Source organism: Agelaius tricolor, unplaced genomic scaffold (genome assembly GCF_023055355.1).
Source record: "Agelaius tricolor isolate 1412-34295 unplaced genomic scaffold, bAgeTri1.0.p SCAF_2, whole genome shotgun sequence".
Classification (NCBI taxonomy): Eukaryota; Metazoa; Chordata; class Aves; order Passeriformes; family Icteridae; genus Agelaius; species Agelaius tricolor.
Window position 1 is genome coordinate 71,063,715 of NW_027269262.1, and position 14,970 is coordinate 71,078,684.

Here is a 14,970-nt window from a genome sequence, read left to right on the forward strand (position 1 = left end):
TTGTTCTCTCTTACAACCAGGAGTACTGATTTCCACTACTGCTGGGGGAAAATTTGTGCTATTTTCTGTAAGGTGTTTCCTTTAAAAATTTCTGGGTTGACATTGCTTTTTAATGAAAGTGTCTATGACTGTGGAAGACTTATATAGAGCATGTGCTATCCATAGCCAACATTTATATTTTTGGAAAACACAGAGCCTTTTGCAATGTCTGTATGGTCTCTCTATGGAGACATAATTCTAGAGCTTTGGGTCCAGAATACAGGTGCATCTTTTGCAGCTGCTAAGATGTATTTTAAAGACACAAAATCATTATTTTGGAGTTATTGGAATAAATCTTTATGCTCTTATACTGCAAGCAGCAGAGTCTGGTTATAACTTTAATGAAACAGAAAATCTTCCATTTCATTTTACTGTTCTGACTGTACTGACAAGTCCCCTTTACATTTTCTTCTGTTACATTAACACATTTAGTCAGTGAAGCACATTACATAAGCAAAGTTAATCTCTGAATTTGTGACTTTTATAAAAGTTGATAAAGATTACCTGTTTTTTCAATATTTTTCTATGCCACTAGTCTGTGCTATGGTACTGACTTTCATGTTATAATCAGTTTGACTGAATATCAAAACTGCTAGAATAATTATTTGTCTTTTATATGTAATGACAAACGGATATCTATCCCTCAAATTTGTATTAAATACCACAAGAATTCCAATACCAGCTAAGAAAAGTGAGAATGTTTATAGTACTGGTATGAGACAAACACCTTTACATATATTTTAAGAGATACGTGTATTTGCACTACAACAATTCTTTGTACTGGGGGAGTGATTATATTCATTCTTGACTTTGTAGTGAATGGATACATCATGTATGAAAAGTTATAATGGCTGTAAATAACCAAATCAGAGTGAAATAAGCATATCATATCTTGTGCATGCATGTGATACAGTATATATTTACATGACACTACCTTTCTAGCAGAAAATTATGTGACTACAATTTTTAAAAGGTACATTCTTTGGTACAAATGGTGACCTTATTCTAATGGACAGTGTATCTCTTTTGTATCACTCTTTTACTATCCTTAAGACATATGCTAGTAATTTTGTTCATACTTTTTTCAACGCCTCTACATGCACAGCAGGACTAGAAACTTTAGACTAGGACTAGGCCTGTAAAGGCAGTAATTTGGGTTTTTTCATTGTGGCACAGGCACAACTCAAAACTGTCCAGTCCATGCCAATGAAGACAGTGGAAAATTCCTACACAGTGCCATATTTACCATACTTAGCTCCTTCATGAGCTTTCATGATTTCATTAAGAACTAGAATGATGTGCAGACTTCCAGTGACAAAATGGCTGTTGTGACATGGGGTGTGCTTTGGACATAGCACAAACTGATCAGTATTATGTCTCAACAAATGCTGCTGCACTCCTTCCAAAATGGAATCCATTAACCTACCTAGTAGTCCAGAGGACCATGAGGGTTTATTAAATAAGTGCACTGGGTTTGGCATGAAATAAATCTGCTCTAAGTGAACAGAGTTTACAACATGGTTCACAAAGAAAGTCTTTAATTTTGGAAATTTGAATAATTACTTAATATACTGAGAATATACAGTTGACCAAGCTACATGTTTACCAAACTTTCAGATTTGTAACAGTCTCAGAAAAACAACAGACCTGAGTACACAGTTCCTGCACTTTTGTTAGTAAACTTAAGCTCATTAAGTGTACTGGATAGGAAGAAACCTCATGGATTGCTTCCAGTTGCCTGCTGTTTCAAAGTTTTTTTAATTTCATAATATAATAAACTTTCTTAAAATTAACTATAAATAATGAGCCCAAAATCTGTCAAAACACTTTCCCAAGTCCTACAGCTACAATGGAAAGAATGCCTTTCAATTTCCAGTGCTCATGTGTTCCAAACTAGTTTATTGCTATTAATTCTTGTACCATTGGCATTTCTCTCCTCAGCGTTTGCTGCCTGATGTTTTTACAGTTACCAATCACACACCCTCTCTGCTTTCATTTTTCAAGACCAAATAGATTTTGCTCTTTGAGACTACACCTATACTAGGAAGACATAACCCTGTCTCAGGCCAGGTGCTGGCCCAGGATTCCTGCTAATTCTCATGCTTCCTGGCACAGTCACACCTTTGCTAACCAGCATCTCCCAGACAATGCCAGCACACAGTGTAGGAGAACAGCATGGAGCAAAAACTGCTCCTAATAAGCAGCTTGGACTCAGTTACCCTGCTATGGAAAGCAGAATTCAGGACTGTTGATCAAGACTGAGCCACACAGGAGTCCCTGGCCTGTAGTTCAGAGAAGAAAACCTTATTAGTCCTTAAATTCCTGATTTTACACTTAGTGGTGTTTTCTTGCATTCATTTTCACTATGGGAGTTCAGAAGGTCATCTGGTTCTCTAATGTGCAGTATCCCATTGCTCTCCTGTGCTGATAAGTATCCAACTTCTTGTAATGTATTTAATTACAGCTTTCTTGTTCTCTATGCCAAAGCCACTAGTGACAACATTAAAGGTCTTCCCCAGTGCTAAGGCTTGAGGAACTCATGTAGGATGTTGATTACAGCTTTCCCCTCTTTTTCTTTTATTCAATTAATTCTCATAGTTTCAGTTTAACCAGTTATTTCTGTTGGTCTTCTATAATTTAAGCTTCTGCAAAGAAGTTAGTTCTTTTACACTACCCCTTAGCCATCCCTGCACAAAAACAAGTTACTTAACTCCTCAGTCCAATTGTTTTTGCCTATTTGTTCCCTTAATGCCTCAAAAAATAATTATCTCTGTAAAGACTGTTGTCAGAGCAACTTTGCCCATTAGAAATTAGGATTAGAAATTTGTGATGGAGAAAAGGCAAATTTTTTTTGGTAAAAAATACAAATAGGCAATTATGATTGCAATAAGGAAATAAAAATAGGCATTAGAATTACTATTTTTCAAAATTTTTCTAGCAAAGTGAATCCTATTAACAGCTTTTACACAAATATTGAATGTCTGAAAATATTAAGGTTTTTTTAAATAAAATATCATTACAATATTTTATTAAGTTTTTAATAAAAATTAATTATTATGAGCTATCATTATACTAAATTCTTGTTTTCCACCAAATTTGGGACATAGGAAACAATCCAAATGACATCTCCAAGTTGTTTTATTTTACAAAGAGTTTTGCTCTCAAAGGCAATGTTAAATAATATTGAAGTATCATAAAATGATTTCATTCTGAGACTTTTGTTTCCTACAATTCTCAATTAGATGTTATTTATGCCTCTTTGTGTTCAAAAAATCTGTAATAATGTCACAGCTTCATTAAGAGATCAGCTAATAAAAATAACAAATTATCTACAGCCCAGAGGTGCTGAGCATATTCGTTAATTAACATGTGTAAACTGTCTGAAGATGAATGCACTAAGTGTTCACGAGTTATTTATAAATAGAAGACACAATATCAACATCAACAAGGGACCAAAAGGGAGGAAATGTGACAGGACCACAATAAGCCTGGGGTCTGTATGCAGATGGCACTAAACTGAAATGAACAGAATTACACCATTTGCATCATCTGTGTCATCATTCATTACTGAAATTGTCTGAGAAAAATGAAAGATCCAGCTCTAATGAAGTGTAACATAATGGTAATAGAAAAATTGAGATGCTTATCATGTAGTTACTGCTGTATTGAATCCCACATAAACATTCTTCAACTTCACATGAACTTGCTGCCTGAGCTCTAACAATGTAGTCACAGCAGCATAGCTCTCAGACAAAATGTAAAACATTTAAAATCATAGAATATGCTGAGTTGGAAGGGATCCATAAAGAGCATAGACTCCAATTCCCTGCTCCTCAAAGGACTGCCTACAACCGACCCGTATCACTGTGGGCATTACCCAGATGCTCCTGGAAGAGGCTTGGTGCCATGTCCAGGTCTCTGGGGGGGACTGTTCCACTGAAAACCCTTGCTCTGGTTGGACAGCCTTTTCCTAATGTCCCATCTGAAGCTCCCCAGTCCACCTCCCTGTGCCTGTGAGGAAGCCATAGATTGCAATGAGGGCACCCTTCTGCCTTCTCCAGCCAGGACAAGCCGAGTGACCTCAGCCACTACCCTTAAGTCTTGCCCTTGAGAATTTTCACCAATTTAAACTCCTTCCCCTGGACTCACTCTAACAGTCTGATGTCCTTTGTACAGTGTGGTACCCCAAACTGCACCCAGCACTCAGTGAGGTCACACCAGCTCATGGTATGGTGGGACAATCACCTCCCTGCACCATTCTCAGTGCTGTTCTGTCCAGCCTGGAAACCTACGCCAAGCTGCATGCTACAACAGCTGCACATCTTATGCCTGCAATAGATCCAGCCATTGCTAACCCTGACAGAACAGCAAGAAAATCTAACACTTAAAAAAATTATATGTATGTCAGTATGCTTGTTTCATGAATTTCAAAATAGAATAGACTACGGGTAAAAAAGCAACAGACTTAGTGACACCTTAGTCAGGTATATCTGCCTATCAGTATGCTGGAGAGAACAATTGTATTTAACAAAAGGACAAAAAGAACAATGAAATAAAGCTTTCTTTTTCTTTTTTGTTTAATCCAATGTCAAATAGTCCCCTTTGTTAGGAAGCAAATACAGTTAACTGTCTATACTTCTACTTCATTTCAATAAACTACACTATGCTTCTATATCAATTATGCACTTCCATAATTACTTTTTACTTTAAAATAGCTATAAATTCCACATATGCAAGTTCTTCTGCTACTTCAGCAGTGGCAGATTGGTGAATGCTTCCCCTTCTCTGCTAGTATAAATTAGCAGGCTTTGAAAGCATTATTAGTGAGAATTATCACCTTCCCTAAATTTAGTTCTATTTCAAATTCTCTCAGATAATTGTATCTACAGTTTAATGACCACTTCCTGCTTTATAATTCTATTGTATCATTCCCTCTGGCAGGAAAAGCTAAATATATCATGATAGAACTCTTCACGTACATATTCTGTGTGTGTGAACTGACAGTCCAAAGGAGTCATACTTTAATAATAATAAGTCCTTCATGTTCTTCCAAACTCTTAGTATGAGAATCCAGATGAAGCAAGAATAGCAAAAAAGCCATGGACAAAGTGTCTTGAAGAACATCAATCACAGAACTTCTCTTCAAAAAACAACCCACACCAAAATTGCAATTTGCAGCTAACAACTAAGTAGTAGGCTTTCCAAAGAATATTAAAAAAAGAATTTTGTCCTGAAAAATTTTGCATCAGTATTTGAAGCTCTCACAAGAATAAAGGGCCTTCTAGAAGTATATCCTGGAAACTATGTCTGTGCCTTAGAAAGGACACAGAATTTGCCTAAAAAAACCCATGTAACTTGTTGGGAATTCTTTCTAAATAGGTTGTGTAGTTTTACATTCCAACTCACAGCTGGAAGCTCCTATCAATTTACCCAGTTAAACCACGGAATCTTACTATTGATACATCTCCATGTGGCTTCTGCTTCTCCCTTCATTTTTTCAATGTTCACTACAGACAATGTCGAAGGAAGCAAGTCAGCTCTGTGAAGACACCACATGCAGCCTATATAATTGGGCTAGACTAAATGTTTGAGGCTTTAGAAAGAAAAGTGGTTAAACAGCCACTCTTGTTGAGATTAAATCCTGACACAATGATTTCTTTATGCAAGAATTTTTAATCTCCTCAGAAGATTAAATTATATATGGCTGAATTCTCAATTCTATTCAATTCAATTCTGGACCAGATTAACCCACATTCAAGTCCATGAAAAGTGAAGATGGTGGTCTGCTTCTCTTTGATAAAGCCCTCTGTTCCTTCCCTAACTGCTAAGTGTAAATTGTAACTGGCGGCAGGTTCTCTTTTGAGTAAGGGCTTTACACAGCAGGCAGCCTTTTGGTGGACTTGGGGCATGAACAAACCCTTACCTAAGACAGTATCAGAATCCCATTCATAATACTAAACATATCTACAGCATTTTTTTAAGCTTATGATCCAATAAAATTGCAGAAGCAATTTTAGGATTCTAGGATTCTAGGATCATAGCTATTCTATTTCAAAGTCTTTTATAAATAGCCAGTTAAGATAAACACATGAACAAGCTATAAAACAAAAACAATCATATTAATCTAGAAGTAATCAGGAAACACAAATTATGACCAAAAAATCTTTTGCAACAGGGTCAATATTAATAAAGCACTTTCTTTTTAATAAAATATAGCTTTTTAGACATTTTCAATGAGTACTTGAGATTAGTGTCTGAATCTATACACTACGTTTTTAACTAATTTTCACTTTTTGCTATACAACAACATTAAGAACAATGTAAACAATTATGCTCCTCCCAAGTTAATGAGGCCAGATATCCACTACATGGAAAGTTTTCTTTGGCCACTCACAATGATGTCAATAAAAAATAGAAGTCAAACAAGTATTAGATAAAACTAAAAAATAATTTGAAGCAAAGCAGGAGGAATTTGCTTCACATCTACAGAGCAAAACCAATTTGTTAAAAAAAATATAATCATCATAGCGTTATAATCTAAAAATTATCTAATATTGAATGCAAGGACACTAGGCAATTGCACACATTTGGAGAAATAGACATTTGAATCCTATCTTTAATGTAGAGGGTAAACTATTCTAATCCCTTAGAAAGATCCCATACTTTGTCTACCTAAAACGGTAAGAAATCCAAATCCTCAACAGTAATAAATATCATCTTTCATAATCACATGACCAAGTATCTGAGAGCAGGAACACCTTAATTAAACAGGTCATGACTCTGAAGTTATGTAGCAATTACACTGAAACTGAAAGATGAACAGGTTAAATGAGCACTAGTGATTAACTCTGACCAACTTTAAACATTTAAAGATAAATGGGAGGTATATGCAGACATAGGAAAAAAAATTACTAGGATTCCCACTTAATAAAGATACATCTGGATTCTATCAGTAATAAAACATTGTAGGGATTTATTTTGTGTAAGTATATTATCCCCCATATCAAACAGAAGTCCTGTTCATATGTATATGGTTTACAAACCTTAGATATTTTATTTCTTGCAGATCTAAAATGCTAAAAAGGGCTTGTGAACTACATGAAACTGATTCTCAAAAAGCCACAAACAGTAATACATATAAATTGACTGAAATTGAATTAGCTACCTGAAATCCAGGCTTTCTGTAGATCTTCTTGATGCTGAATGATGGCATCTTTATAATAATTTACACCAAGGAAGTTTTAATTTTTGAATACCCTGTTTATAGTTCATAGGTGACGTCTTGTTTTAACACAGAATTTTTCACTTTTTTTTTTTCCTTGAATGCACTGAAGTTCAGCATCTGCTAAAACTGTCTACATAAGTGCACTCACACTAAGCTGAAGAACTGCCTTGTCTGTGCATACAGTATTTCATATATCAACAGATGCTGGCCATGCAAATTCCATTTTTCACACAGCAGATCTAAAGAGCAAACAGATATTAACCCAGATGCAAAGCCTTTTTCATTTAATTCCTAAACCTACCACTAATCTGTTCCTTGAAGGCACTAGCTAAATAAAGCTCTAAATAAACAGTTGAGGGGGGAAAAACACCTTGGGAGGTTTGCTGCTTTACTCTATTACTAGCAATGTCTTCATTATTTATATATATAGGCACTGGTTTCCAGCCACTGAAGCTGAATCTAGATAATTAAACATTTATACCATCCCCTGCTGTGCCATAAAGTCTAACTGTGTCCAAAGAGTCCTAGGTGTGCTGTTACACACCTGGGACTGAAATGAGGAATTTGCTGAGCTACCTTTGATAAAGGTCTACACCTGGAACTCAATAGCACATGGTAATGTTTCTGCATATTGCAACAGGTGGCAAATAAAACTTACTGCTCAAGAACTGTTTCATCTTCTGGTTCCAGAATTGCTATTTGTAATTGCTCTTGCTCTATTAATTTGAACAAAAGTGAAAATCTATTGATGTGCTATAGTTTTTATTGTTATAGCAATGCTTCCATACATGTTTTAAGACAAGATTATTTTAGGATAGCTTGAAGAAGAATTTCAATGGAAAATTAATCTATTTTGAATAATTTGAAATTAAAAGATAAAATTCTATGGCTACCAGGATGGGAAAAATAGCTAGCAAAACAAAAACAGGTCACTCTAATTTCACCAGACTCTCTCTAAATCACCCCTAGTGCTTTTCAGAAATTCAGTACACCTAAAACCAAACCAGCTACTTCTAATTTCTGTAGTGCAAAATTATACCATCACAGTATGTAAAGGACAAGGTTTATAGGAAGGACTAGCATCTTTTACACATACTATGGTGGGTTAAAAAAATTATTCAAGTTTTTGGGCATTTAAACCCTTGCTCATCTAGTACAGAAGTACAAATATGACTGCAAAAAGAATTTCAGACTCACTCACAGTCATTTTTTTTTTCTGTATTTGCCTCTGTTCTTAAGCAAGAAACATATCTGAGTGTGCTTTTTAAGCACGGAGCATAGATAATGAAAGAAAAGTCTCCTTACATGGATCTAAAACTCCATGTAGCTATTGCATTGACATAGCTAAAACCATTTTAAAGCTACATCATGTGAAGAATTTGTCTTATTTCTATTCTCCAATTAAATTTCAAGCAGAAGCTGGAAAAGGAGATTGGCAGTTCCTAGGAAGACATATCCCTTTCCTTGAACCTTGTGGAGGGTAAGCCAATGATCTGTGCATGAAAAAATAGAGCAATGGGCATTGCAGAAAAGGCAAAAAAGAAAAAAAAAAAGGGGAAGAAAATAAAAAATTAAATCCCCCAACGTCTCCAACTCAAAAACTCAAAGAAGTTAATATAAAGTTGGACTATGGACTATAATGTAGTGTAATCTCCCTGTTCTTTGACTGTGATGGCCAACCAACAGTGTATTTTGGTATGACAGTAAGGCCCTAAAAGTTAGCAACACATGAGATCTCATTCAGAGAAAACATTTGCATGCCAATTTAACCATTAGTAGGAGATATTTTCTATGTATTGTCTTCACCAGGATCTCAGGCAAGTTTAACTCTGCTACTTGCAGATTTAAAAATCTGCGTATACTGACTACATTCTATTGTGTCACATCATGACAGTCCTGAAAACACTGAAAATAAAGCTGTATAACATATTTTGAGTAGAGGACATGTCTTGATTGCAGGATAATTTTGACAGGCAAAAGGAGAACCTAGTATTGAAATATGTTTGGCAATCCAAATCCAATTTCAACCAAGTTTGTTCACCTTCTGCTACTGGAGGTGCTTTCTGTTAGTGATCAAGGAAACAAGAGTGCAGTCTGAATGCAGTAAGATAAAGAAGAGCAACTTAGACAAATGGATATGTGAGAAACAGGATCAGAGAACAGGCTGGGACAAGTGGCCCAAGTGGATTCAGGAAGATCTAAGTTGCCAACTCTCTGAATGACTTTTAGAGATCCCAATCTGAAAGACAATACTCACGAGCAGAGGAAAATCATTAAGTTTCCCACAGCAAAGAGGTATCTCAGAAAACAATCCTATGTAATACCTGGTACAGGAGACTTTTGTCAGAGATATTCTAAGTATAGGAAATATTCTATATTTTATAGTGAGTCTCTTTCTAAAAAATTGATTTTTTTCCAAATTTCAGTGATCTGGAAGTTAACATATTTCTTTGTTAAAAAAAGATACCCAGAGCATACACAGGCCATGAAAATCTTGATGAGACTCTGAGTCTGTTTCTTCATAAGACACAAAATCAGCTTGAGTCAAGTGTCAAGAACAGGGCAAGAGTTTCTCCAAACAGATTATTTTCCAGAAGCAAGAAGGCAGAGGTAGGAGAAGCAGCCTATGGCTTCTGCAAATATTTCTCACATTTTTTCAGTTCCAGATGAGAAAGTTTTCAGGTGCTGTGGAGGTACAGAACTACAACACTGCTCGTTTAGAAATACTACAGAGCTTGGTAGGGCCCAAGACCTCTTCAGAATGGCAGAAGTAAAATGAGAAAAACTTTCTCTCTTTTTTAACAGTGAAATTTTCACAAAAGTGACAGAAAACATTATCATCAACACCTAGATCTCTCCTGACTGGAATAACAATGTTGAATACTTTGGAACATGGTGAAGTAAAACTGGGGAATAGGAAGTTTTAACTGCAGTAAGATAAAGGGATAAAGAAAAATGCCCTATGATAATTGCTTTTTTATCCTTTCTACTGTAATTTTATATATAACTGTTTTAGGAAAAAAACAGTTTTTAGGACTGGTGGAGGTTTCAGAATAGATTTTTAAATACAAGCTATTTGTCTGTGTCTTAAGTATTTCAAAATTAATAACATTAGAAAGGTAGAAGACTTACTTCAAAGAAAGTGCCAAATACTTTATTTCCTTGCACAGAAAATAAGGACAGAACAAAAAACAAGTTCCCTTGCATTCTTCCTCAGGTTTATCCTGTACGAAATTATAAACAGTTTCGGTGAAGGCTTTGATCTGTAGCAGTTTAAAACAGATTCTCTAAAAACAAGTTCCTGAATCCACTGGAAAAGAAGAATGAACCAAAAATGTATCAGAAGCTCTGAGGGCCATGCCACTACTGATTTCATGTCACTACAAAAACTTCTCACTCGAAAACAAACACTTAAAAATATGAATCAATTAATCTAAACCTCAAATGTTCATAACAAAACACTCCACTGGAATTTTACCAGCTTTAAAAAGCCAGACAATAACCAGCAAAGTGAAGGAACCCCATTTTCTCCTGTCAGCTCTTTCCAAAAATGCATTAGGTTGCTTACTTATTTGTTGTCCCCAAAGTATCAGTGGTTAGTTTAAAGTCATGGTCTCCAATGAAAGGTAAAAAGTCTATAATTTTATTTAAATTCATGATGAAATTTAGTAAAAATTTAGAAATTCTACTACTTTTGCATTTCCTACTATTTAAATAAAGATATATTTTTACCCAAACTGCATTGCACTTCCTAGTTCCTCATCAGTTTAACCACACTTTCCGTGATTTTCAGTGATACAGTCACAAAATTTCAGTATTCCAGCCAACATTGTTGCTCATTTCAATAAAGTCATTTGCTTAGGAATATAATTGTCATAATATAAGTAAAAGGGAGATTGTCCTGTGTACCTTTATTTTTTAAATCAATTTCATTTTTAAGAGTCTTAATTGATTCTAGTTTCTCAAAGAAATCTCTACCTCACAGTCACATTTTGACTGAAAATTAGTGACAGAAATGCAGGAAATCTTTTAAAATGTACCTTTGTTTCTTAAAGAAAAACCATCCAAAAGTTGGAAAAAATTCACACTATTTTTCAATTTTAAAACATCAGCTGTTTCCTTCTCAGACATGATCTCTTTTAATCTTAAATTACTCCTTTCTGGCACACTGGGGTCTCAATTTTGTAAAAGTACTTCTTTGTATACCTGAGTAAGGAAGGACTGAGACTTTAATGAGTCACTCCCATCTTCTGTGTGGGAAGAGGCACAGTGAGCTGCAAACTCTGAAGTGCTATTTAATATCATAGAACCATAGAATGGTTTGGGATGGAATGGACCTTTAAAGCTCATCTAGTCCAATCCCCCTGCCATGGGCAGGAACAGCTTCAATTTGATTGGATTGCTCAGAGCATCACTCCACCACCTCTCTTGCCAACCTGTTCCAGCATTTTACTTCCCACAATCTAAAATCCTTCTCTAGCATCTAAGTAAACCAACCCTCCTTCAGTTGAAAACCATATTCCCCTCTTCCTATTGCAGCAGACCCTGCTAAAACTATTTGTCCTCATCTTCCTTGAAGGATCCTTTTAGGTGCTGGAAGGCTGCTCTAAGGTCTTCCCAGAGTCTTCTCTTGGGATTGTTCAGCCTGGAGAATCATCTCAGCCTTTCCTCATAGGAGAGGTGCTCTGATTCCTCTGACCATCTTGGTGGCCTCCTCTGGACTCCCTCCAAGGTCCATGTCCTTCCTGTGCTGAGAACCCCAGAGCTGGATGCAGCACTCCAGGTAGGGTCGCACAAGTGGAATAGGAGGACGTGTAGTATAAGCTCCCTTGTGTGCATGTTTAATGATACAACACTAAAACACAACCAGGATCCATGTCTAACTCCATTCCCCATCACCATTAATAGCACCAGGAAACTGCTTTATGGTTGTCCCAATTATTCAACTCCATGTGCAGTTCCAGCTTTACTCTGCAAAATTAATCAAAAGACGTAACAATTACTTCTACACTAAAATATATTTCTTACTCTTTACAGATCTGATGCTTTGAATACATCTCATTTTCCAAAGCTATTTTTTAAATTGGGTCAACAAACCATCAGCAGTCACAAAGTATCTATAGCTTTATCTAGAAGCATTTTCTATTGAACTTGCCATTCTATTGTTACAAAATACAGAATAGGCCTCCTAAGAAATACTGGAATTCAGACCTTCTACACTAACACTGGAAAATGAAGGATAAAAAATAATATTAAGGCTTCACTGGGAGTGTGTTAATCTACTGGTAAGTGCTGTAGCATACAAAACACCACTATATTGAAGGTACCTATTTTGATACATTGCCCTGCATTCAATACACCAGAGCTTTTAACCTTACAGTAAGTACTAAAATACAAACAAAAATACCCCTGCTGTTCTTTCTTTACAATATTTATAGTTGAGAAAAAGTTGACTTAATGTATTTGTTGTTTTTTTTGCCTTCTAAAACATCTATTTCAAAATCAGCAGAATCAGACATTACATAAAGCAACTTAACCACTGTCCTTTTTCATGGAAAAATCTAACCAGTTGATTAGCTAGAGAAATTCCTGTCCCTTTCCTCCTTAGCATATGTACATGGCAAAGCCAGATAACAATATAACCTTCACATGTTTTTTTAATTTTATTTTCCAGGTGAATTTAGTATTTGACATGGCTCCAGCATGGATGATATCGCAGACATCAGTTGTTGGACTGACTGTGGGAATAAGCACTGTTAGCATGCATCAGTTACTTGTGAGGTTATACAGAAAGGGTACATTCTTCAAGGAGAAAATTGTTCCTTTTCTTCATCTCCTTTTTCTATTCAGCAGCTACCTGTGTATTCTACAAACTGCTGTTACTTCACAGCTTTTGAACTTTCACAGCCTTTTAACTGTGAGAAACACTGATGAAAAAGGCCAAAAGAAAGCTGTGTACCCTCCAACAGACTGGGCCACCAGGAGATGGTCCACCTCAAATGTCACTTGCCTGCTACTAAAGATATGTCCTCAATGGTATCAACAGCACATGGCTTACAACTTCTGTGTGAAGCAAAGTATTTCTGAATCATATGTGCAAGTCAAATGTGAGACTTGACACTTCTATCAGGAAGAAAAAATTACATTTCATTATAGAAAAAGCCATTCTCTGTATACATTAACAAAAAGTATACTAACTTTAAAGAATTTCTTTACTCCATCTCAATCAGGAACTTATTTTTCAAGCATTAAAGGGCAAATGGCTTTTGTAATTTAAGTTCTTTAGAATACAGCAGAGAGTTTGATGGACAACAGATTTACACCAGCTCATGTCGTTTTCTCAATTCTCTTATTTAGAAACCACTACACTAATTTGGTGAAAATATTGAAACATACCCAGGCTCATTCCCAGATTCAGATTTATACTACTATTTAAACCTGGCTAAACTAAAAGATGAAGGTAAAATATTTTTTCTATGTGTATTATTATCAAGACAAACAGAATGTCAGAGACATGCATAACATTTAACATTATTTCGACATTATGCTGAATACAATATGTGCACTATATTATAGGAAAGCCTACAAACCAGTTTGGAAAATAATTTATATTAGTGGATAACTCTATGACATTGCTGGCATATTCCTAAAAGTTTAAGATAGATATGTTTTCTTAATATCTACTGGTATCTAATTGTATTGTCATTGACAATCAGAACTGAACTACCATGCCAAAAAAATTACAACCTAAAATGTGGAAAGCATACATATCAGTGATACAGAGTGTAAAAATCATTATGATCACTTTATGCCACTTCTACAAGAACACAAATGAATTTTATCAAAGAAACACCTGTGACACAAATGACATTTAACTATTTTAAGCTGTGCACATATATTGCAAAAGCAAAGGAAAGGCAGGGGCATGCTCACAAAAGCTGCAAACAGAGAGGAATACCATGCATACTGTTCACAACAACTCACAGGTTATTAGTAAGCCATTTGAAAAACAGTTAAGCCTTTTATGCCAAGCATTGCTTTCATTTTAATGACAGTAATTCCCCTTGCCTTCAGTGGGAATTACACCTGTGTAAATGAGAGCAAATGTAGGGCAGGAAATAATTTGACCATAAAAGAAAATAATTTTAAACAGAAAAAAGGCTCTAACCACTTTGTCCTCCTGGAGTTCATATCCACGAAAGCAAGAAAGAAAGGACAGGGGGGAAAAAAAACACAAATAAGGAAAGAGTCACATCCATTTTAAAAGTACTAGAATTTTTTAGTAAGATAAACAAATAAATATCAAAGGAAGTAATATATATATTTCTTATTTTCCCTAGTGGTAAAGGAGATATGGTGAAAAAAAGTAATTTTAATAATTTTCATTATCTTCTCATGAGTGAAATTGAGGCTATCTTATAATAAAAAATTGTAGAAAAAAGCTCAAAGGAAGTAATTTTCATAAAAATAATTTGTGAGTCATAACTGAATTATGTTCACAAAAGAGTGGGTCTTGTCATCAAAAGGATGCAGCATTTAGCTCATACCTTGGATCCCAATACTGCAAATGATTAGCATTCATCAATCCTTTGCACTTGCAAAGAGTTCAGTGAAATTAAGAACGTTTGTTTATTACAGACAACTTGAGGGTATTCAAATGGCAAAACTGCATGTTAGTCACTCAAGAGATCTGTAAAATCCTGGAG

The 14,970-nt window shown here is 35.4% G+C and overlaps 1 protein-coding gene across 43 annotated transcripts in view; it reads right to left on the reverse strand.

The window, feature by feature from the left end:
* RIMS2 (regulating synaptic membrane exocytosis 2) overlaps positions 1-14,970 on the reverse strand; it is a 445,153-nt gene that overhangs the window by 337,036 nt on the left and 93,147 nt on the right. Inside the window, exon 1 of one of the 43 annotated variants that reach the window (XM_071421433.1) lies at positions 14,433-14,440. The exons of the other annotated variants lie outside the window; for them this stretch is intronic. The gene's annotated coding sequence lies outside the window, so the exon portion shown is untranslated. Of the gene's footprint in view, positions 1-14,432; positions 14,441-14,970 lie in introns of those variants that run through there. 43 annotated transcript variants of the gene reach the window in all.